This window comes from Octopus bimaculoides, chromosome 2 (assembly GCF_046866305.1).
Source record: "Octopus bimaculoides isolate indiv1 chromosome 2, ASM4686630v1, whole genome shotgun sequence".
NCBI lineage: Eukaryota > Metazoa > Mollusca > Cephalopoda > Octopoda > Octopodidae > Octopus > Octopus bimaculoides.
Window position 1 is genome coordinate 153,828,306 of NC_142929.1, and position 26,362 is coordinate 153,854,667.

The 26,362-nt window shown below is 34.2% G+C and overlaps 1 protein-coding gene across 26 annotated transcripts in view; it reads left to right on the top strand.

The window, feature by feature from the left end:
* LOC106874330 (uncharacterized) overlaps positions 1-26,362 on the top strand; it is a 902,231-nt gene that overhangs the window by 749,284 nt on the left and 126,585 nt on the right. The window lies entirely within an intron of this gene.

Sequence of the window (26,362 nt, forward strand, 5' to 3'; positions counted from 1 at the left end):
CATATACATATATGAATACATACATACATATATATATGTATGGAGTGACTGTGTGGTAAGTAGCTTGCTTACCAACTACATGGTCCCACTGTGTAGCATCTTGGGCAAGTGTCTTCTACTATAGCCTCGGGTCGACCAAAGCCTTGTAAGCGGATTTGGTAGACGGAAACTGAAAGAAGCCCGTCTTATATATATATATATATATATATATATATATATATATATATATATATATATACACATGTATATATATGTATATATATATATGTATGTGTGTGTATGTGTTTGTGTGTCTGTGTTTGACACCCCATCATCACTTGACAACTGATGTTGGTGCATTTACGTCCCTGTAACTTGGCAATTCAGCAAAAGAGATTGATAGAATAAGTACTAGGTTTACAAAGAATAGGTCCTGGGGTCGATTTGCTCGATTAAAGGCAGTGCTCCAGCATGGCTGCAGTCAAATGACTGAAACAAGTAAAGGAATAAAAGAGTACATACATACATACATATATATACAGTAGAACCTTGCAGTATGAGTGCATCATAGTACGAGCAATTTGCTGTATGAGCTGAGGCTAGTGTGAATTTTTGTCTTGCAATATGTGCAGAAATCTGCAGTACGAGCGAGTTTCATACAAAGAACCACTAGTTGTCGCTGAGCTGGTACATGCTCTCCCAACAAGTGTAGCCTCCACTTGCTCAGTTCATGCGTTTATCTCATTGTGGCAGCATCCCTATTGTGTTTTTCCCAATGTTTTTTCTTTTTAATTTTGTGGGCTTTTGTTATTATTTCATAATAATCAGTTGTATTAGCCACGGGTCCTGAGAAGGTTAGTGACAAGGAAAAGCTGATTACAATAGAATTGAAGAAGGAAATCATTGATAAACACGGGAGAGGAGTGTGTATAGTGGACATAGCATGTCAATATGGCCGAAGTATCAATGATCTGCACCATCCTGAGAAAAAAAGGATAAGACCAAGGCCATTACAACAGCCAAAGGTTGTCTGCAGGCTCTCTAAATAACACACATCAGTCCATGAAGAGATGGAAAAATTGCTTCTCCTGTGGATCAACAAGGAGCAACTCAGGGGATATGATGACGAAGACCATCATCTGCAAGAAAGTACGAGCACTGTATGAGGATCTCCTGAAACAGAACCTTGAGACATCAACAGAGGAGACATCATTTGTCAGCAGATGCATTTAAGGCCAGTCACAGCTGGTTTGATAATTTCAAGAAGAGGACTGGTGTCCATAGCATTGTCAGATATGGAGAAGCAGTGAGTTCTGGCACAAAGGCAGCTGAGGATTTCGTGCATGAATTCTGTCAGCTCATCACAGCTGAGGGGTACATCGCACAACAGGTATTCAACTGTGATGAAACTGGCCTTTTTTGGAAAAAATGTCCAGAAGAACCTACATAACTGCAGAGGAGATGAAAATACCAGACCACAAGCCTATGAAAGATAGGCTAACTCTCATCCTTTGTATCGATGTGAGTGGAGACTTGAAGATTAAGCCGTTCCTTGTCTATGATTCCAAAAATCCACAAGCATTCAAGCAACACAAAATTCTGAAGGAGAAGCTGCAGGTCATGTGGAAGGCAAATGTTAAAGCCTGGGTCACCAGGCAATTCTTCATCGAGTGGGTCGACCTTGTCCTCAGACCAGCAGTGATAAAGTACCTTCTAAAGAATGATCTTCCTCTTAGGGCCCTTCTCATCCTCGACAATGCTCCTGCTCACCTTCCTAACCTCGAAGATGATATCCTGGACAAATTTAAATTCATGTAAGTTCTGTACCTTTCACGCAACATCACCCTATCTTCCAGCCCATGGACCAACAGGTGATTTCTAGTTTTAAGAACTTGTACACCAAACATGTTTCATCGGTGCTATGAAGTCACCAAAAATACAAATCTAACCCTTTGTGAGTTTTTGAAGGAGAACTACAACTTTTTTTACTGCCTGTAAATCATTGATATGGCCTGGCAGAGTGTAATGAAGAGAATGCTGAATTCTGCTTGGAGGTAACTATGGCCTGACTGTGTATCCAAAAAGCACTTTGAGGGGTTAGAGTTTGAGACACCTGTAGTTGAGGAGAGAGTGTCCCTTGGCAAGTCCATGGGCCTCAAGGCTGATGATAGGGACATTAACGATCTCATTGAGGAACACTCAAGGGAGCTGATGACAAATGAACTCCTACAGCTTCAGGAGCAGCAGCACTTAGATGTGGTAGAAAATATTAGTGCCCCAGAGGAGGACAGTGTAGCTGAAAAGGTTATCTCTATGAGTGACATAAAGGCTGTGTTGGCAAAGTGGTAGTATATTTCTAAATTTGCAGAAAAAAAATAATCCTGGAAAAGTATCTACAACTGCTTTACTTAATGACACTGCCCTAGTACACTTTCGTAACATTTTGAACAGTAGAAAAAAGCAGACTTCTCTTGATGTTTCTGATGAAACGACCAGCAAGTGTGAAAAATGAAGAAAGCATCCAAAAGCCTAAATTAAGTGAAGTGAGAAAGGAAATGCCAGAAATCATTCTTATGTCTGAAGTCTTAATGAAAGGAGATTCTCCTTCACACAGTAATCCTCCTCCTCAATATTCCATCTTTCTCACACACAAATCCTCCCATCTTTAAAGTAATACAATAAATAAAACCAGTTTACATATTTCTTTTACATTCTCTTTTATGTTTTTATAATTGTCAATTTCCTTGTAACTGTACCTTTTCCATTTTAAAACCGATAAAAAATGGGTTTTAGGGTGGTTTTGGGGTGCTGGAATGGATTAATTATATTTTAATTAATTTCCATGGGTAAAATTGATTTGTAAAATGTGTAAATTGTAAAACAAGCTCGGTCATGTAACAAACTAAACTCGTACTGCGAGGGATCACTGTATATATATATATGTATGTACATAGATATGTATGTAAATATGTATGTATGTACATATGTATGTAAATATGTATGTATGTACATATGTATGTATGTATGTATGTATGTATGCATGCATGTATGTATGTATGTAAATATTTATTATTTATGCACGTATGTATGAATAGGTGCAAGGATGACTGTGTGGTAAGAAGCTTGTTCCCCAATCACATGGTAACTGAGAGAAGCCCATCATGTATATATACACGTGTGTGTATGTGTGTGTGTATGTATATATATATATATATACATATGTGTGTGTATGTGTGTGTGTTGTGTGTGTTGTGTGTGCATGTGTGCACATGTGTGTGTCTGTTTGTCCACCACCACTGCTTGCCAACCAGTGTTGGTCTTGTTAATGTCCCCATAACTTAGCAACTGGTATAATAAGTATCAGGCTTAACAAAAAAAAGCCAGTACTGGGGTCAATTCATTTGACTAAAAGTTTTTCAAGTCGATGCCCCAGCATGGCTGTGGTCAAATGACTGAAACAAATAAAAGATAAAAACATAAATCTTTCAGTTTGCATTCATATGTTTCTGTGTGTGTATGTGTATGTGTGTGTGTGTGTGTGTGTGTGTGTGTGTGTGTGTGTGTGTGGATGCATGCATGTGTGCAGACATGTGTGTAGTTATGTTTAAGATATGGTAGTTTTAATTTTCCCATATTCATTCAAATTTTGAATTTTCTGTAAAATTCTGAGATACAATTACTTTATGACATCAGGTTCCACTAAATAATCGACCTATAAGATTTTATTTTCACAACACAGCTTTTAATATTTTGCAAGGATTTTAAAAAAAGATAAAAGATTTTTCTTTTTTAAATAGACATAACACTATTAATATTGGCTAAGGATTTTCTGTCTTAAGCTATTTTTAGACTTATCCAGGCCCAGCAAAATAAATAAACAAATAGCTAAAAATTAATAATAATCCGAAACCCTCCTGTATTATATACTTATTAAATCTATATAACCAAAATTGAACCAAACTTTCTTACTGTCCTACAATTAGCACTTCATTATACTCAACACCCAAATTATTACAATTACTGGTGATTCTAAAGCAAGTGATAAGTAAAAGCATTTACTATTACATTTCTGGCTTTTTTTGTCTTATTTTTTTAAATATTTTTCTTTTCCTTAAGTTTTCTATAATTCTACACATTACATTTACCACTTCTAAAAGCGTCCGAATTTAAAGGAAGGCTGGGATGTGAAATATTTGAAATTCAGAGAATGGTCACCTTGCTTCTTGAATTTTTTTGCTTGACATTTTTTTTGTATAAATATTTCATTTGCGAGTACAAACTGGATACAGCAGTAAGTAAAGTTACTGAATTTCTTTGTTTTTCAACTCTTTTTGTTTTTTTTTCTTTTTTGTTGGAGAGTTTCAGGTTTGCGATTTGATTTGATTATTAACTTTTAAATACACACATGCACATACACACACATTCTCTCACACACACACTCACACACATACATACACATTCAGTCAAATACAAAGACATGCATTCATGCATACATAAATAATTATATATATATATATATATATCAGTGTAATTAGCAGGTACTAGGTACTATTATGTTAATAGAATGAATATTGTTACATTTGTAGATTAAAGATTTGTTATGAAAATTGCAAAGTCAGCATTGTAACAGAAACTGATGGTTTCATCCAGGACTAAGATAATTGATGGAATCTCAGCCCAGGATGAAACCATTGGTTACTGTAAGGCACTGAACCATCAATTCCTATGACTCACACACAATCACAAACATACATGCATACATACATACATGTGTATACACACACACACACACACACACACACACACACACACACACACACACACACATATATATATATATATATATATATATATATATATATATATATAGGTATGTGTTTAACTTTGTTATCATCCAGTTCAAGCTGGGTTTGATTGCTTGTGAGTAGAACTAAATATGTGTGCGCGTGTGTGTGTGTGTGTTTGGAGAGACAAACGATAGAGAAGCACTGATATACGGTAAAAAATGTTACATAAACATATACGTACACATACTTGACAAAGAAAATATATAGTCCTTGATATATCTTTACAGCTGTTTCAAAAATTCAGTGGCTGCTTCATGCATTAATGTGCATTGCACAAACAGGTATACATACTTATGAAATAATACATATCAAATAAGTAGAAATTGTTATTAGCACATAAACATGACATGCTAAAATGTTCAAGCTGGAAATGTTGAACTGGCAAATTTTCTCACTAAATACAAATTCTGTAGAAACAGATTGATATTTAAAAACATAAAAACATTATTAAAAATGGTAGAAAGAGGGGGATTAGCAGTAGTAAGGTGGAAGGAAGGCTGTGAGATCAAGAGCAACAACATATAAGTAAAACTGAGGGAGTAGGCAAGAGATAAGTATGTACAAAAGAAAGAAGAGAATGAAAAATGTAGAGTATAGGAAAAAGGTCCACATTTTTGGTTATCATCAGATTATATGCATAAATCAAAGTTTGAGGAAATCAGACTAAGGAAGGAAGATCAAAGAGAATTCATTATAAGAAACAAAAAAAAAAAGAAAAATGAAAGAGGATACAAGAAAGGCATTGTCTGCTGTGCAAGTGGCAAAATGACTTCTTGTTGGTCTTATTACAATATAAGCATTCAAACATGTAACAATGCAGAAGGCAAAAGAAAATTGTAAAGGATCAAAAGTTGAGGAACAAGAAAACAAGAAAGTAACAAAATAATATAAAGGAAAATATTTCGTATATTAGTAAATGTATAAAGAGCAGCTGTAAAATGTTATCATTATATAATTATAAATAAAATTTTAAACACTTTAAAGCATCATATATATGATATGTCAAATCTAATTAGGCTCAGTTGGTATATGTAAAAGATGAATATGAATATAAAGAGGAATTTTTAAAACAGCTTTAAAGGTTATCAAGGATTATGTTTGACTATATTTGTTTTGCCAAATATGTGCATGTTTAAATTCATGTAACATCTTTTATAAATGATTTAATGCTGTATGTAAGTGCTTGTCCATATTTTATTTCTTTATTAGCTGCTCAAAGTATACATTTCATATAGCTAACTTTTGTCTCACTAGCTATTTTTACCCTGAATTGGATATGGGATTTTAACAATCTGGACTAGTCTGCACACTAATCTAGTTTTCATACGTACACACACACACACACACACACACACACACACACACACACTCACACACACACACACACACGTATATATATATATATATATATATATATATATATATATATAACGGTAAATAAATATATATATATATATGCATATATGGGTACAGGGCATCACCAACAGTAAACAACATGAAATACGAAACCAAATGCAGACAAGAGAAAAATGGAAAACAGAACAAGTAACACAAAGAATGACCCTTCATCAGTTGTTGGCTATCTATCTACTTCTCATTTTGAGCATTACATATATATATATATGTGACATGTGTAAGGATTTTCGAGCGAGATTGTTGCCAGTGCCCCTGGACTGGCTCTTGTGTGGGTGGCACATAAAATACACCATTTTGAGCATGGCCATTGCCAGTACCGCCTGACTGGCCTTCGTGCGGGTGACACGTAAAAGCACCCACTACACTCTCTGAGTAGTTGGCGTTAGGAAGGGCATCCAGCTGTAGAAACTCTGCCAAATCAGATTGAGCCTGGTGTAGCCATCTGGTTTCACCAGTCCTCAGTCAAATCGTTCAACCCATGCTAGTATGGAAAACGGACGTTAAACGATGATGATGATATATATATATATATATATATATATATATATATATATATATAATTCCCATGCTTGCATGATCAGATAAAATTTTGTTGGCAGATTTTGCTAAAGTCACATGCCCTTTCTGTATTGCCAACCATCACCTGTTTCCAAGTGAGATAGTATTTACTTTGTTCTCTTGAGTAACAAACAAGCCAATGGCTGGACATTTTTCAGCAGCAAACTATAAACAAATAGCACCATTTGTGTGTCAGTGTGTCTTGTTTACAATTAGCTTGTTCATGCCAGGACAAGGGGACAAGACCACACATAGACATATATATACAAGGGGACAAGTGCACACATACATATCATACATATATATATGTTTATATACATTCATAACCCTCTATCTATCTATATCAGTATGTATGTATGTATGTATGTATGTATGTATGTATGTATGTATGTATGTATGTGTGTGTGTATGTATAGGCACAGAGTCTCCTATAGTTTCCTTCTAACAAAATTAACTGGCAATGCATTTGTAATCTCACATCTATAGTTGAAGAAAGAGCCAATCATGTCTGCATAATATAAATGAAGCCAAAATCTTGTGGTTCTGAAGCAAATAGACCTCACAGACAAGTCTGTATCTAGAAATTGTTTAGTGTTCACACTTTCTATGAAATGTGAACGTACTTTTGCTAAAATATTTTAATAGGTTGTTCTTTCCTTTAATATTGTTCCCTCACTATTTAAAAAAAAATCTCATATTTAATTCAATACCTACCATAAAGATGTTCTTAGATGTATCAAATTTACGTTATAAGAATACATTTACTAAAGAAGAAGATAACTTGTAAGCAGATACCCAGAAAATTTCACTGTTTTTTATTTGCCTATTATCATAAGACTGGTTCATGAAAAGATAATTTAGAATGACACAAAGAACTACAGGAAAATATTTACAATAAGGTAAAATATTTCTGTCATTTTAGACATTATAAGCATTGATCAGATTCAAACTGATGGAACTTGACCCTTGTATATATTGCTTACCAAGTGACAGTGTTATTGATTACACTACAGAGTGCCTACTATTCACTCTTTTACAAATTAAGTTCCATAATTTTCTTCCTGCTATTTAGAGTGTGCTGCTTACCTCAAAAATAAGTCATATGCTACTCAGCACTAGCAAAATAAACTATTCTACTAAAGCCTAGCATAGCAGATTCTATTACCATGGATCAATGCTTATGACAAGAATTAATTCTATAAATGTGAAAAAAATTAGAAACTAATAGCAAAGATTTTAATAAATGGTATTAGATATATTATATATGGAATTAAACATTATAAGCACCAATTTGAGACAGATAAAGAGCAACAAAGTCTTTGATAAAATTTGAATCACTGTCTCAAATTCATTCTATACTATCTAATATCCTTCACACTAATATTTTTTTTTTCCATAAAATTTTTTTCATTTTAATATGGATCAACAATTTTTAACAAATAGAAACAGTTGTAGTTTACACAAAGCTGTGTACTTATTGTCACAGGCTGATATTATGGTGTTACATTTTAATTTGTAAAACTTATGTTCTAATTCAATTATTCTATGCAAAAGAAAATGCACACATACACATACTAACATGCATACATACAAATACACATGCAAATACATACATATCTATTTGTATATATACACAAAGAAATTAAGGCAGTATTATTGCATGAAACTCACTTTGGGAGTATTTCACATATTTCTCACTTATTTGTGCATGATTTATCTAGCACGCATGTTTGCATGAGTATTTTATAAATTAACTTGAATCAAAATTTCTTTCATGTAACTATATGCAGGTTGACTAAAGTTTCAGGCACTTTGCTGTCAAAATAAGGTTATATCTTTTATTTATTGCTTTATTCATTTATTTCCTTTGCTTTTTATTTAGGATCAAATGGCCTACATTCAATCACACTGGAAAATATATCTCTAAATCTATGACTATCTATTTATCATGTTTCTCATTCCCTCTCTTCTTTTATTCTCACTCATATAGATAATATTCACATGTGTAAGAACACACACATACACATACACCCACCCAAAAACACACACACATATATATATATATATACACACTCATTTATATATATGTACATAAACTCACACACACATTTGTGTGTGTGTGTGTGTGTATATATATATGAATGTGTGTGTATATATATATATATATATATATATATATATATATATATGTACATGCGTGTATGTAGATATATATACACATAGACACACACACATACAGGCACAGATGCATATGGACAAATATAAACATTTAAAGAATATCCTTGTTTCCAGAATCAAACATTTCTACATTACATTTCGTTTCATTTCCATATGTTTAGACTGATTTTGAAATAGTAAACTCAGCATCAATATTTTCATTTTTAAAATATTCACCTTACAAATTTCCACCTTCAAAGTTTCCATTTTCAATATTCCACTTTTAATATCTACACTTTCAACATTTATACTTTCAAATTTCCTCTTTCAATATTTCCACTTGCCATAATATTTTTTCATTCATTATATTTCACTTTTTTCATATTAAAATTTTCTTCATTCAACACATTCACTTTGCACATTTTTTCCTACTTCATTAATTACATTTTTGTCATTGTTGTTGTTGTTGTAATAGATTGCAGAAATGTAATTAATAGTTGAAGAAAAAAAAAATACAAAAAGACAAAAAAACTCAAATTACTTCAAAATTTTTCTGACATCAGATCATTATTTCTGTTTAACATGTAGATTTCTGTCATAGTATATTGTTCTCTCTCTTTCCTTCACACACTCACACACACACACATACAAATACAAGCATATATATGATTTCAAAAGGAAACTAAGATTAATCTATTGTTTGTTAAATTTATATTTTAGTTTGAAACCAGTTTCAAGGAATATAACAACTAAAATAATATCAAGAATAAATAAGAATAAACACACTTTGATTGAGCTAGAAAAAATGTGTTTTTAATTTAAATTTATCTATAACAAAAACTTGAAACTAAAATATATTACTATAAAACTAAAACTAATTGTCTAAACTGAATATTTAATTGCTTTATTTTGATGTATTTGTATGTAAACAGAAATATTAGCATTAGAATTTAAATATTAGTCAATGTTAAATATAATTAGCTATCAAATACAACAGACATGGAATACACATGAAATGCATCAGATATCAAAGAATGTGGACACACACACACACATACGTACACACACACAAACACATCCCCACACAGATATTTCATCAAATATCAAAATAACATTATTCTTAATTTCCATCTTTTTAATTTCAATTTAGAATGATATGGAAGAACAATGGCATCATCTCCTCCCACTAATTTTCTTTTTTAAAAAAGAATATTTTGTATGAAAAATACTCTGCATTTCAATAATTTATTGGCATTACCATCAGTGGTGTTATTATTAATATTGATATCACTATTCTAATTATTATATTCTTATTATCATCCTCACATTATAAGAGTGTTGCATAAATATATATCTATGCAAAAATTCATGCTACTGTGCATTTATGAGACACGCAGATAAATAGAAAATATAGAAAGGTAGATAAAAATAATGACATAGCCAAATACACACATACAATACAACAAAAATTAGTAACACACAATAAATGTATTCCTTTACATTCAGTTGAAGGAGATTGCTTGCTTAGCTAGAAATAACAACCAAATTTCTCTTAAATTGCACCCTACTGTCTCTGAACTAGTCAAAGATGGTCAGGACTAGAAGGACTAAAATACCTTTGATCGTAGCTCTGCTCAGTCAAGGCTGACTTGGGGTTTAAAAAAATAATAACTCAACCTAAACCATGCAAATACTGCAAATATTAATAACAATTTTTCTAATTTCTTCTAATTTACTTTTATTACTGTATTCTGATAATGTGTGATGATACAATAACTTCAGTAATGAGATATGGAGTAGCCTGAAGGTGTTAGGTTCTTGATAATATTTACAGCTGCTATTCAAATATTTCTCACCAAATAAGAAATGACAATATATGAAAATGTTGACAGGCTTCTGATAAAAAAAAATTAGAAAGCGGCTAAGTAGAGCACCTGCATTTTGTCCTTTCAATATAAGTAGATCTCAATTGATTTTGTAAAACCTTTAATGATTTGTTCAGATGTACATATTCCATGACTACATTTCTGTCGTGTAAAATATCCAACAGCAATTACATTGGAATGGTATTTTGTGGGTAGAAGTAGTTGTGGTGGTGAGGATGGGATGGTGGCAGAGTGAAAGATTTGCTTTTGTTTTTTTCTTTTGTTATTTGTTTTAATATCATTGGGAAATTGTTTGACCTAGAAGCATTTCGTCGTTGCTGTTGCTGATCTTATAACTGTTGTTGTTAGTTATAATAATAGTAATAACAACTATTATGATGATGATGGTGATGTTGATTAAGGAAAAAAAAACGATGAAGGTGATTGTCTTTATTTGTTTTTTAATGTGACAATAGGCATGCAGTATGTGCATTGGAATAAAGCAAAATTGTGTGCAGTGAATATTGAAATAATGCAACAATAGGTATGCAGTGAATACTAAAACAATGACAATATACACCTGTTTTTATTTTCTCTTTGTATTTTCTTATTTGATTTGTATTTAGTTTGATGTTATTTACACACACACACACATGCATACAAACACACACATACACATGCATATACACATGCACATACTTTTATTCTTTTATTCATTATTGTTTCAGTCATTTGACTGCGGCCATGCTGACACACACATAAACAGTGTTGTGTCAATAAAACATGACTTAGTGATTTCACAAATATAGATCAATACAGTAGACACTGGAGAAGATGAGATGACTAAACAATTGCTTGTGTGCCCTAACGTGGCTACTGTTCATCAACTGATAATTTAAAAGAATAAAAGAATATTTGTCTTGATTATCCTAATTCATGTCACTGACCATTCTGAGTTATTTCTCTAAATCCATTTTTGTTTAATATATATCATTATCATCATCATCATCATCACTTAATGCCCATTGTTCATGCTGGCATAGGTTGGATGGTTTGACCAGGGCTGGTAAGCTGAGGGGCTGCACCATATTCCAGTCTGATTTGGCATGGTTTTTATGGCTTGATGGGTTTTCTTCTCAAGCACAGAATATTACCAAAGGTCTTGGTCATTGTCATTGCTTCTATGAGGCTTAGTGCTCGAAAGGTGCATTTAACATGCCACTGGCATGGATACCAGTTATGTGACAACAGCATCAGCAACATTGCCTCTGTGAGACCCAACACTCAACAGATGCTTTTTACATGCTACCAGCATGGGTGCCAGTTGCCTCTGTGAGGTCTAACGTTCAAAGATCATGCTTCACCACCTTGTTCCATGCCTTCCTGGGTCTACCTCTTCCACAGGTTCCCTCCACAGTTAAAGATAGGCCAGAGAACATGGAGTAGGCTTTGCAATAAAGAACAGCTTGCTGAGGATGGTAGAACCAGGCATCGGTGGCCCCGAGTGGCTCTTAACTCTCTACCTCAACACTATCGAAGGCCCTGACATCCTCGTCAGTGTGTATGCTCAGACAATGTATGCTGTCCCGGATGCCAAGGATGAGTTCTACAAGAACCTTGCATCCACTATCAAGAGCATCCCCATTAGCGAACAACTTATTCTCCTGGTTGACATCAATGCCAGAGTGAGTGCTGACAATGACTCATGGCCCTCTTGCCTCAGTCCATTTGGGGTGGGGAAATCGAATGAGAACGGACAGCGATTGCTTGAGCTCTGCACCTTTCACGACCTGTGCATCACCAATGCCTTTTTCAAGACCAAGCCCCAACACAAAATGTCTTGGAGACATCCACACTCAAATGGACCGCTTCTGCCAGGCCTGCAAGGACTTTGGGTTGACCATCAGCCTGAAGAAGACAAGCATCCTGGTGCAAGGCACACCAGCATAGCCAGCTGTCACCATCGATGATTACAAACTTGAAGTTGTTCATCAATTCACCTACCTTGGGTCCACCATCACTGACAACCTCTCTCTCGATGCCAAGATTAACAAGAAGAGAATTGGGAAGGCAGCCACTATGCTTGCACGGTTCACATCAAGAGTGTGGACAAACCCAAAGTTGACAGTGTAAACAAAGATGGCTGTGTACAATGCCTCTGACCTTAGCACCCTGTTGTATGGCAGCAAGACATGGACCACATATGCTCGTCAGGAAAAATGCTGAACAGCTTCCATCTCAGAAGCCTACAATGCATACTCGGCATCTCCTGGCAGGACAAGGTGACCGACACCGACGTCCTGACTCTTACTGGCCTCCCTTCTATGTACACCTTGATGAGACAACGTTGACTATGCTGGCTAGGCCACATTCACTGTATGGAGGACGGCCAAATCCCAAAAGATATTCTCTATGGAGAACTTGCAGCAGGACAGAGGAACAAGGGCTGCCTGCAGCTGAGGTACAAAGACGTGTGCAGGAGGGACATGAAGGCACTCAACATTGACATTAACTGCTGGGAGGACCTGGCAGTGGACCACACCAGGTGGAAAAGTACACTTCTCAAACAGCTGCAGAAAAGTGAGCCTGACGTAAGGGATCAACAGCCTACAGACCAGAATCCACACACAGATGCGATCTAAGCAACAAAGACTGTCATTCTCACATTGGTCTCCGTAGCCACAGGAGGCGCTGCTCAAGCTGAGCGGCCCAACCTAGACAATAAATAGACGGATGTGATACCCATGGTCAGCCATGATCGAAGGTGACCTTAAATAAAAAAAATATATATGTATACACACACACACACACACACACACACACATACACTCATATTTGGTTTGACTTCATTATTACAATAGTTAGTGTGCTGGATGAAATGCTTAGTGGTATTTTACCCATCGCTACATTCCACCAAGGCCAACTTTACCTTTCATCCTTTCAGGGGCGATAAAATAAGTACCAGTGAAACATTGGGGTCGATGAAATCGACTGCTCTCCTTCCCTAAAACTGCTGCCCTTGCAGCATAATTTGAAACCATTATTACAACTAATATGATTTAATGCCAATACAAACTAGCTGGACTTGACTCCACTTATACAGATATTTTAATGATTATTTGGAGTAGTTTGTTATATTTGATTTGAGTCAAAACTTCTGGTACCATGTACTGCATCTTAGCATAAAACAATAATAACTATATATATGCATATGTAACGATTAAGTTTTTAGTTGAAGTTGAGGGTCACCAATTGTAATGGTTAAGATTGATTAGGTAAACAATAATATGAAATGTCAGAGTCAGCAGTTGTAACAATAACAATTTGTTGTTATAACGGCATGTTGTAGGATGCGGAAGATAGGCAATGCATGAAGTTTTAAGAAGGTATTTATTTACCGTTACATTGAAAATACCTTGCCTCGTCGGGCAGATTATAAAATCCAAGAGCATGTAAAAGAAAGTTAGATGTGGTAGAATTTTTCTTTATATAGTTTTGTGTACATGTTGTTAGTAGTAATCCACAGATAGCAATAGAATGATGTTGTAAGAGAACAGAATTAGAGCTAGTGAAAGTTGTAGGGTCATGGGAAGGTGTCTCATAGTTGCTGATGGTAAATATCATTTCTATATCTGACCATTGTCTTTAGTAGCTGCCTTGCTTGTGATCATGATTCTGGTAGTCCATTCCTAACTGATTGAGTTGTCATGAGCCAACTCACTCAGTTGTCACCAAGTGATTACTGGTTTTTGGTTGGGGGTTCTTGCTTTTATAACTATCCAGAAGGATAGACATATCGTTGAGAACAATGGGCTTCGTTGGTGGTACTGTGATATCTCTGTTCTAGCTTTTGGTGAAGTAGAAAAGGTTAAAAGGGTCAAGTAGTGAAGACATTATTTTGGCCTAGCTAAAGGGCAATCTGGCAAATGTAAAACTGCTGTCAGAGAAAAACCATTGTTCCACCGTAAGGAAAGTTTTGTTGAACTGTTAATTTAAATTTGGCTATGGTGGATCGATTATGTAATCTTCATTTAACTAGCATCAGATTGTTTAGATATAAGCACATGCTATGTATGACGTCTTGCTGCTTGTCTGTACTGTGGTCATCACAAGTATCTGCAGACATACAGATGTAGACTGGTGTAAACCCCATATGATTAACCACTGCATGTCAGAGCAAGCATTAAACATTAGAGTCCTCAGCTAGGTGAAGGCAGAATATATCAGTAACAACAGATCTGAAGATTGCACCTAGTACCATAGGTTTCTAACAAAGCTGACCTTTGGTTACACAATCTCAGAGTATTTCAGTTCTTCTGTATTAGAGAGTACAGATATTAGAAGAATCCGGCTGTAAAAAGCAATTGCTTCAATATCAAAATATCCAAATTTACAAATACTTTTTTAGCCAAGCTAACAGGGGGAAAATAATTTAGAAAAGGAAAAATAATAAAGAAAATGATAAATTGAGAAAGTGGTTCTGAAATATCATCATCATCATCATCACCATCATCAATTTTTTATATTTATAAATTTTCTTTTTCTTTTCCTTTTTTTTTTTGTTTGGCTTACATTTAAATGATTCTAAATTAACATATCCTATAGACTTTCAGTTGTTGGTTAAATATTGACATCTAATTTTAACCTGAATTTGGATTGGGCTGCCAGGAATGTGTGAATAGAGCACATGTTTAGATATAAAAGAATTTACCAATTTTGAATCTGACAAGTCATATTTTGATCAACTAAACAGACATGACTTGAAATAAGATGGGAAAACAAACAATACAACTTTGTATATCTTGATTTAGGTTTTCCAGGCAAAGAAAATAGAAAAAAGAACTCATGCAGCTATATTTTGTATGGAACCCCAAAATTTAATTCTAGCAGAAATCTGTTGCTAAAACTATCCATGATTATAAGCAATGTGCATTACTTGGAAATATTTCTATCCTGCAAGTTTTATATATTGGAATTTCTGTTTAGGACAGGGTTCTTTCAAGCAAATTACAAATGCCAGTAGTAGTAGTAGTAATAGTAGTAATTACCATTGTTATTATTACTATTATTATTATTGCTGCTTATCTGCTGCTGTTGGTGCTTCTGATATAGCCATGTTGAACGGACAACAAAAACAAACACAAAATTTTTATTTTTGTAATAACTATTTGTTAGAGCTTCATATAGAAAGAACTTTTTTCCATAATTTTTATCTTTGGTCCTGTCAGTTTTCTATTTATGATTTGGCTTTAGAAAATCATTTTAGATCAGAGTGAACAGCTGATAACAAAAGCATAGAAACCCTCAAATAAAATGAAATAAACATTTGGTTTGGGAAAATACACTATTGATTCAATGTATTCCATTCAGATATTCCATTTTGGTGGCCACACACTGAAAGGAAGTGAACCATTGGCTTTTTTCAAAAAAATCTATTAATGATTCATTATTTTCAATACACTCAAATCAATGATGAGATCCATGCCAGCCTGACAGGAATTACAATGCTACAAGCCCTTTGAGGTCAATGATATTTTGGTCTTATCATACAATTAATGCATAAACATATCCAATTTTAATTTTAGTGGAAACCCACAAATGTTCATTGCTACATGAGCACACATACACACACGTTTATGTTTGTGTGCGTCTGTTTATATATGCATCTATTTATCCATTTGTCATCTATCTATCTATCAATCTATATATCTATATCTATATATATATAGATATATATATACAGGGGGTGGACAAAATAATGGAAATACCTTAAAATTCCAAACAAATTTATTTTGGGGTAGGACCGCTTTTGGCAGTAATTACAGCTTGAATTCTATGAGGAATGAACTCATAAAAAGTTTGAATTGTTTCCAAAGGAATTTTTGTCCATTCTTCAGCTAAAACAGTCTCCAGTTTTTGTAGTGATGATGGTGGAGGATATCGACTCCTTACTTGTTTTTCTAAAATGCACCATAAATGTTCAATACTGTTGAGATCTGGGGACTGTGGTGGCCAGATAAAATGTTCAACTTCACTAGAATGTTCCTCGAGCAACTTTAGCTGTGGGAACTGGTGCATTATCATCCTGAAAGATTGCGTTTCCCTCCGGAAACAGTTCTGCAACCATAGGATAAATTTGATCAGATAAAATGCTTAAATAGTCTTGGCTACTAATTCTGCCATGAAGGGAAACCATTGGGCCAGTGGATTTCCAAGATATAGCCCACCCCAGATCATCACAGATCCTCCTCCATGTTTAACTGTTGGAAAAAGGTAGTGTGGGTCAAATGTTTCTTTTGGCTGTCTCCACATGTATACTCAGCCAGTGGTTGGAAATAAGGTAAAGGATGACGCGTCCAAGAAAATAACATTCTTCCACTGCTCTAGTGACCAATTCTGTAGGTTTTTACGCCACTCTAAATGCTTTGCAACATTTGTTTTTGAAAGTAGTGGTTTTCTGATTGCAGCCCTCCTATGAAATCTGGCTTTGAACAGCTTCTGGCAAACAGTTTTTGTGGAAACTAAGTTCTTGAGGTGGTCATTAAGCTTTGCACTAATTTTGGGAGCTGTACTTTTGTGATCCTCTCTAACAATTTGCGTAAGAATCCAACGGTCCCTATTTGAAAGCTTTGGTTTTATTCCAGAGTTTTGTTTTGATGAGGAGGTTTTTCCCTCTTTCTCAAAGGCTGTCATTACTTTCAAGACAGTACTTCTTGATACACCATAGATTTTGGCAGTTTTCATTATGCTAGCACCTGCTGTACAAGCACCAACAATTTGACCTCTTTGAAGGTTCAATAAATGTGTCGTTTTAATGAATTTTAATTACCTTTTTCTGATGATATCTGTAAAGAAACAGCAAAACATATATAATAAATCAAAAAACATAAAAATAAATCAGCTTTCCATGGTTTTTTTTTTTTTTAGATATTTCAAAATTATGATGCTATGATGTTAAGTGTTTCCATTATTTTGTCGAAGCCTTGTATGTATATGTATATATATATAATAAAAAAAATATAAGGATAAAATCTACATAAGATTTATGAAGTAGCCACCATGGAAAACCAATTGAGGAAAAAATTAATACAAAGTATATAATATTTTTCCTTATATATAAAATACATTATTATATCAAGGGCTATTACTGTAAGTAACACCTCATGTTGTAATGGGACTCTAAAGTCAATCTACTTCAATACTTCAATATATAGAGTCCCATTACAGTGTTAGTTACTTAAAGTAATAGCCCTTGATATTATAATGTATTATAATGTGTTATTAAATGAGAGGAAGTCACAAAAAGGTATAAGAGGAGAATTAGGAAGGTGCTCAATACAAAATTAAATGGAGGGAATATCATTAAAGTCATAAGTAAATGGGTTATGCTCCATATTGAGATACCCTGCTTCCTTTCTGAAATGGATGAAACTTGAGCTACAGAACCAGAAAGCTGCTCACAATGCACACTGCACTCCACCTTAAATGCAATACTGAGAGTAACCACCTACCAAGAAGGTGGCAGAGGAGTACTAAACATAGAACACACTCTTAATACTGAAATACTGGATTTGTAAAGTTATGTTGTGCAGAGTAAAGAAAGAATATTATCAGTGACTAGAGATACCCAAAAAGTGACTAAAATAGTAGGAGAATACAAAGAGAAAAGGAAAAAAGAAAAAAAAAACAGAATAAACAATTGGAAAGAAATGGAACTGCATGGCCAATTCATGCAACAAACTGAGAATGTTGTGAGTAAAGATTGTTGACACTGGCTGACTGACAGGAACTTGAAATGAAAGACAGAAATGCTAATGATAATTGCTCAGGAACAAGCCCTTAGAACAAATTTGATAAAGGTAAAGATCCACAAACTCAATTAGACAGTAAACTTAGAATCTGCAAGAAAGAGATGAAAGTATCAATCATGTTTTCAGTGAGTGCAGTATACCAGCACAAAAGGAATATAAATGCAGACATGACTGTGTAGGCAAACGAGTGCTTTGAGTTGTTAGCCAAGTGTGTGGTTTCAAAATAACAGGGAGGTAGTATGGACAAGAACCAGAGGCTGTGATAGGAAATCAGAATTACAAGATTTTGTGGAATTTCCCCATAAAGACTGAGCATGCTACTGAAACAAGAAAACCAGATATGATTATAGAGGATAAAATAAACAAACTGTGTAAGATCATAGATTTTGCAATTCCCTATGATAACAAAGTCAATACCAAAGAAATTTGAAAACATTGAGAAATATCAGGATTGAGCCAGAGAGCTGTGGAAGACCAAGACAACAATTATCCCTGTAGTAATTGATGCACAAAAATGCTATCTAAAAGACTGAAAGAGACAGGAATTGAAACTCGTATTACTGACCAGCAATAAAGTACAATCCTATATTCTGAAAAATTCTAAAGGAAAATTCTTGAGATTTGAGGAGATTGTTGCAACCAAAATATCAAGATAAAACACTGACTAACTAAATTAACATGCACAAATGTTAAATCAGAAAACAATTATGACAAAGCTTTCTCAGGTATTGAAAATAGTTTTTTAAAATGCATAAAAACCATGGTCTGTACTCACAAGTGAATATAATTCGGCAGCATGTACCATTGTACATCCCTAATTGTTTCATGAGCCTATATAGTTGATCTATATATATTTATATATATGTGTGTATGTTTTTGTGCTTGTGTTTGTCCTACACCACCGCTTGAAAAGCTGTTTACATCCTAGTAACTCAGTGGTTTGGTTAAAAGAGACGGATAGAGTAAGTACCAGGCTTTAAAAAAATAAGTCTCTTGGGCTAATTTGTTTGACTAAAAAACCCTTCACGGCAGCACCCCGGCATGACCACAGTCAAATGACTGAAACAAGTAAAAGATAAAAGATACATATCATCACCAGGTTCCAGTCTGATTTAGCATGGTTTCTATGACAGGATGCCCTTCCTAATTCCATTTTCTGATTTCATAAATTCATAGTTTATTATCTTTGGTTTTTGCTCAATTGACTTTCCATCAACTGTAAAATTTAATTTTTGTGACTGTTGCTTTGGTTTCCCACATTTCATTTCTATAGGACATAGCTTTGTCATTTACTGTAGTTACAAATTTCTGTAGGTTCTCACTGTTGAAAATTAATAAGTCATTAGCATCTGCTTGTCAATGGTTCTTGATGTTCTTGCCTTTTCTTGACACTCCTGGCATATCTTCTACTTTGAAGATCTTGATGTCTAGGTTAATAAGCTAGAGGATTGCTCAGACACCTTTCTTAATTTTAAATTCTGAGGTCTTCCCCTATTAAATTCTCACTAATACTATTTGTTCCCACTGCATTTTTGTTATTGTATTTTGAGGTCTTTTTCACATATCATGAATTCTGACAGACAACTTTATACATCAACTTAAGGTTTTTATTTTGTTAAATGCTTTGATAAAGTCTTTAAGGCAGATGCAAGTATCTTCATTTATGTCTAGAACACTTTTCCATATGGTTCTTAGCTTAAATATTCCTCCTTAAGTTCTCACTCCTGCAGTTGACTTATTCCTTCTTTTGTTCTTGATCTAATTCTTCATTGGATAAGGCTTAGTAGTAGTCAGGCTTTGTACCAATTTATGAAAAACAGTGAATCAAAATACAATTGATTGAAGACAATTGCTCAATAAAAAAAATTACTTAAAGTAATAGTTGCTTGAATCAGCAATTAATCAAATTATAGGAAATATTCAAAATATAGTCAATAGTTTAAAGGAAATCAGTTACATTCTCACATTGTCAAATCATCTAACCCATGCCAGCATGGATTAGATGATGATGATATATATATATATGTGTGTGTGTGTGTGTGTGTGTGTGTGTTACTGTCTCCTTACCTTGACATCACATGATAGTTGTGAGTATTACTGTCATTTTCTGATACTATTTCATGGTGAAATATTACCTTACTTGGAAACAAGTGAGGATTGGTGATAGGAAGGACATCTAGCTGTAGAAGATGCCCCTCTATAAATTCCATCTGACCTACATGAACTTGATTAGGTAGACATTAAAATAATGTTACTCCAACTGTTACTCCAATTGGTTGTTTTCTAGGTGAAATGTTTTCAATAAATTACATGTCAGTCAACTGTCCACACATCTTCTACTCTTTAGACTTATCATTCAAAAAACTGCACATGTGATTCCTTAAACTTATGGCCCTAAATCCAGCATAGTCTACAGCTTTGGTTTCTTTGGTAATGAAACTAAGATAGACCGCTTGGTACGTATTCACCCTCATATATCATATTATATAACTTGTTAGAGATGTTGGTTGTAGTTATTTAATGGTTTTAACTGAAATTTCTGCTACTTCAGTTGCAGCTTTGAAATCCAGCATTGGTGGTCTATTCTTAATCATCATACAGTTCTTTTATGTTTTCAACTCATTCAATTTGTTGGTGGAATTCTTGTATCTCTTCATCTTTGTATTCTTGTGTAGGAGCATATAACTGTATGATGTTGATATTGAAAGGTTTACCTTCTAATTTCATCAGAATCACTCAATCCAAAATTGTCCAGCATCCAATTAGTAATTTTGCTACAGCATTTTTTCATTAAGGTATAAATACATTGATGTGTGTGTGTGTGTGACAGTAACTTCAAAGTTTCAGCTTACTTGTCATCAGACATCACATAAAAACAAACAATAATATATATGTGTGTGTGTGTGTGTGTTTTGTGAAGCAGTGTCGAGTTTTACAATTCTGTAAATAATAATAATAGTATTTTATAAACTTAAAGCTTATAACAATCTCTGCACAATGACTAAGGAAAATAGTCTAATAATGGAGCATATAAGCCCTTAACAGAAAAAAGTAGGTTTTCTCGTATGCATGGGGGAAAACCTATTGTTTTCTGTTGAGGGCTTATATGCCCAATTATTAGATTATTTTCATTAGTCATTGTGCAGTGATTGCTATAAGCTTTAAGCTTATAAAATTACATATATATATATATATATATATATATCAAAAATTAAATGCACAAACGTATGGAAACAGATAAATCCAAAATTCACACATGCATATACACAAATATACACAAACCAATGCATAAACAGTCTCATGAGCTTCCATCTTTGCATAAATATAAACTTAAACTTCATTTAAACTTTCATCATAGTTTCTCCCCTAAGAATAAGTTTGCTTATTTTTTGTGGAAATTAATTTATACTTGAAAGCTCTGCTAAAATCCATAATTTCTTGGATTGACCTAACTTCACTCTCAGACTTAGAACCTTTTTGACTAATTTATGGCTATTTTCAATAATTAATGATGATCTTTAATAGAAAAAAAAATAGTGCTCTCTAATTATAAATTGTAGATGTTCCTATCTAACTAATATTTCTCATTTTATCTGAAGACCTCCAGTTATATAATATTTATTTTTTACAAAGTCTCAGGACCACAGATCAGCTATTATTTATTTCTAACATAGATACAATACTGTTAACTAATATCAATTGCTTCCATAGACCCAAGATCACTAGTCAACTAGCTATCGTTTATTTTTCAAATAGATACAAGATCACTGATCAGCTAATACTAATTTCCAGTTCTGTTTCAAGTGTTGATAATTTAATTTGACCAAAATATGAGATGGGATCAAAAAGTTCCCAGACTAGTTGTGTTTAATACAAAATAACTTATTTACCTAAGCTTTAACATCATCTCCTTCAAAACGCCCAGCAATACACTGGTTTCAGCATTCCTGCCACTTTTGGAATCCAGCCTGGAAGTCATTTTCTGTAAGCAACTTGAGGATCTTCTATGATTTGTTCTTGATCTCAGCAATGGGGTTAAAACAGTAACCTTTGAGCTGCATTTTCATTTTGGGGTAGAGATGGAAGTCCATTGGTGCTAAATCTGGTGAATAGGGTAGGTGCAGAAGTGAAATCAAATTGTTTTTGGTGAGAAACTCATGAGTGAGGAGAGTTTGGTGATAGGGTGTGCTTTGTCATCATAAAGAATCCAGTTCTCAGTGATCCATAGATCTGGTTGCTTCTGCCAAATGTCCTCTCTCAAACACTTCAAAACATTGTTGATTGTCCTCCAATGTACAAGCTGATGAATTTTTTCCACCTCTCCAGGGGTGATACACATGGCAGATCTTCCTGATCACTTATTGTCTTCCAGGGATGTTCTTCCACTTTTGAAGCACTTGTGTCACTTGAAACATTGTATACGACCCATTTCCTCATTACCGCAAGCTTGCCAAAATATGCTCAATGTCTTTGTAGCAGACTTCCTAAGTTTTGTGCAAAATTTCACATTGACTCTTTGTTCCAACTTCCTGCCAACGACAAAAATTGCAGACTATAACATACATGTGATAACAAAAACAGAAATTTCACAACTTGCAAAGAAAACACAGCAATGTCACTTTGCACACTGCCTCATGAAGATCACTGCTAGCTCACTGTGCCTGCAACTGTGTGCTGCCATCTGTTGATGTGCTACAGAATTAGTCTGGGAACTTTTTGATACCACCTTGTATGTCTTATATTACATCAGCTAAAAATGGTCAACTAGAAATGTTATTTTATCACTACATATCTTCAGCTGATTGTCTTCTTTAATGCAGCAATTTCGGTTAAAACAGTAGTGTCATAGCTGACGTTTGGAGTGGGTCAATAGATGTAATCCTTAAATGACTTACTGACTATAATGCAAGAGTGTAAAACGCTATGAACTGAAAAGCTAACAATTCCAAAGTAAATTCAAATGTAAAACAAATAGTGAGAACTTGAAGTAAGAAATAAGACTTAAAATAAATTTAAAGAAAAAGAAATTGTCATGTCAATACTATTTATCATCTCTTGTCAAGTAAAATTATAAACATTCTTGACAACCGATGCTGGTGTGTTTACGTCCCCGTAACTTAGTGGTTCAACAAAAGAGACCGATAGAATGAGTACTAGGCTTCTAAAGAATAAGTCTTGGGGTCGATTTGCTCAACTAAAGGCGGTGCTCCAGCATGGCTGCAGTCAAATGACTGAAACAAGTAAAAGAAAAATAAAAAATTCTTTAAACACTTGTGAAACTGAGACTAGGTGTAAGTGGTTAATGGAAAGACAATGAAACTTTAAAGGACAAGAAGAGGTTTACAAACTAAGAGAAGACTTAATGCTAGGAAAATATAAGATAGTTATTACGGAAATCACAAAAACATGAGGATATGATAAAAAGAAGACTGGCAAGTTTCTGCCACCACTGTATTCCAACAAGCATTACCACACAAATAACACAATGAGCTGTGGTTTCTCCTTCCTATTCATATCATAAACTCAGAAATCTAGTAAAATTTATGGGGATTATCCTTTGTCTTCTGACTAAACAATGAAAATGAATATAACCTTTTAACTCTAACCATATTTTAGGGGCTAGCTTGGATTACATTATCTAATGTATTCTCCCATTTTAAAGATAGTCAGTGTGATGTGGATGAGAATAAAGTATTATTTATAAAATATATTTCAGTGTAATACTTGTATGGCAAGTGAATTGATCTGAAATTATGTGCTGAAACAGATTAGTAAAATAGATTTTCAGTGACTAGGTAGATGTATTAGGAAAGTACTTTGATATGTTACAGTATATTATATTAATACAAAATAAAACATAAATGAAAATAATGATGTGTACGTTTTAAATAGCTATCGTAACTCTGCTATGATTAGTTTTCTCTTCTTTTTTATTTATTTTTTTTTATGAAAGCTTGAAATGAAGATATAGAGAATGATCAATGAATATCCTGTATCAAAATATTTAACAAGTCAGCTGTGTCAGTAAGAAATTCACATTACAACTGTGTACTTTCAGATTCAATTCCACTATGTGGCATCTTATGAAGGTATCTTGCACCATCATCTTGAATTAAGCACAATCTTGTGAATAAAATTAGGTTGTCAGAAGCTGTTGAAAACCCATCAAAGGAACCATTCCTGTCATTGAGTGGTAGACATAATCTACCACATGGTGTAACACCACTATCTGCTCCTTGGTTGCTTTTAGCACGGTCTGCTCTATAACAAGCATTTGGTGTCAGGTCTTTGTTCTGAAGATAACTTTCCTCCATTCTGCCACCAAATGGTCACCATTTCACCATCACACACAGAGAAAAGTTTAATGTAGAGTGATAAGGTTACAAGACATAAAAAAATTACAACAATAGTGGAATTTGAATGTTTTCATTAGAGATGCTTGTATCAAATGTCCTTCCCAAATACGTAACAATCAAATACTTTACTGCTTGTTTTTAGCATTAAAGAATTTCATGTAATCTGAGATTTAACTTTCATAGTTAGATTAAAGATTTGTATTCAGTTACAGTTACATAATATGAGTAATTTCTAATTCTGGTGAAAATGCTAAATATATCCCATATAAATTTATTAATGCTGAATCTAGTCAGAATTATCAGTTGAGATATTTCAAGCATATATATTGATACTGAATTATTAGATTTATTGTTACAGATCCACATAAATGTCAGAAAAAAAACAAAAAACTTTTGTACTCATATTACTGTGATTCATTCCCCTACCTCCCATGAATTAAACATACCTCTACTTCCTGCGGCCCCACCCCCCAGCTCCGGCAGACTACCATGTCATCCTTTTCTCTTGTCCTCCACCAACGACAACTGTATCATCTTTATTACTCCTGTTGCTTCCACCCCACCACTCTCTTCTGCATTCCTCAATCTCCCCCAACTCATGGCCCTCTGCTCATCTGCCCTTCGACTTTATCCATTCTGGCACCTCATTCTCCTTCCCAAACAGTCCGATTCCTCAATTCACTGTGTGCCTTGTGGAGTCATTTAGGCATCTCATCACCCTTATTTATCTCTTGCAGCTCCAACTCCTCATTTTCTCTTTCTCTCTCTTTCCCTTACTAAATGTGAGTAGCCATGAAGATCCTCTACAAGAACCTGCACTGCCATCCCTCCCTGCCCCTGCACTCACACACACATTTCTCATAATTTTATCCTTTCATCTTCCAGCATGAAGCTGACCCACCATCATCACAGGGTTTGTAGTTCTGTGAGTTGCATGGTAACTTCAATCGGGCAAGTTGCATGAAAAAAAGCACCCAGTAAACTCTGTAAAGTGGTTGGTATTAGGAAGGACTTCCAGCCATAGAGACCATGCCAAAATAGATACAATGGAGCACAATGCAGCCCTTGAACACATTGGATCCTGTCAAACAATCCAACTCATGACAGCATGGAACACAGATGTTAAATGATGATGATGTAGATGATATTGATTTAAACCTGTATAACAGTTTCCATATTTTTCTCCTTGAATCCCAATATTTATATATTTTGCTTAACAACTCTTTTGTGGACTGTACCATTATTTTGCTTTTGTTCAAATTCGTTTATTTTATACTTAAGTATTTATATGTATGAGAAGTTGTATTCACACAGCTACTATTTTGTATATATCTATTTTGTAATTCTTAGGCTTGTGGGACTACACATACTTT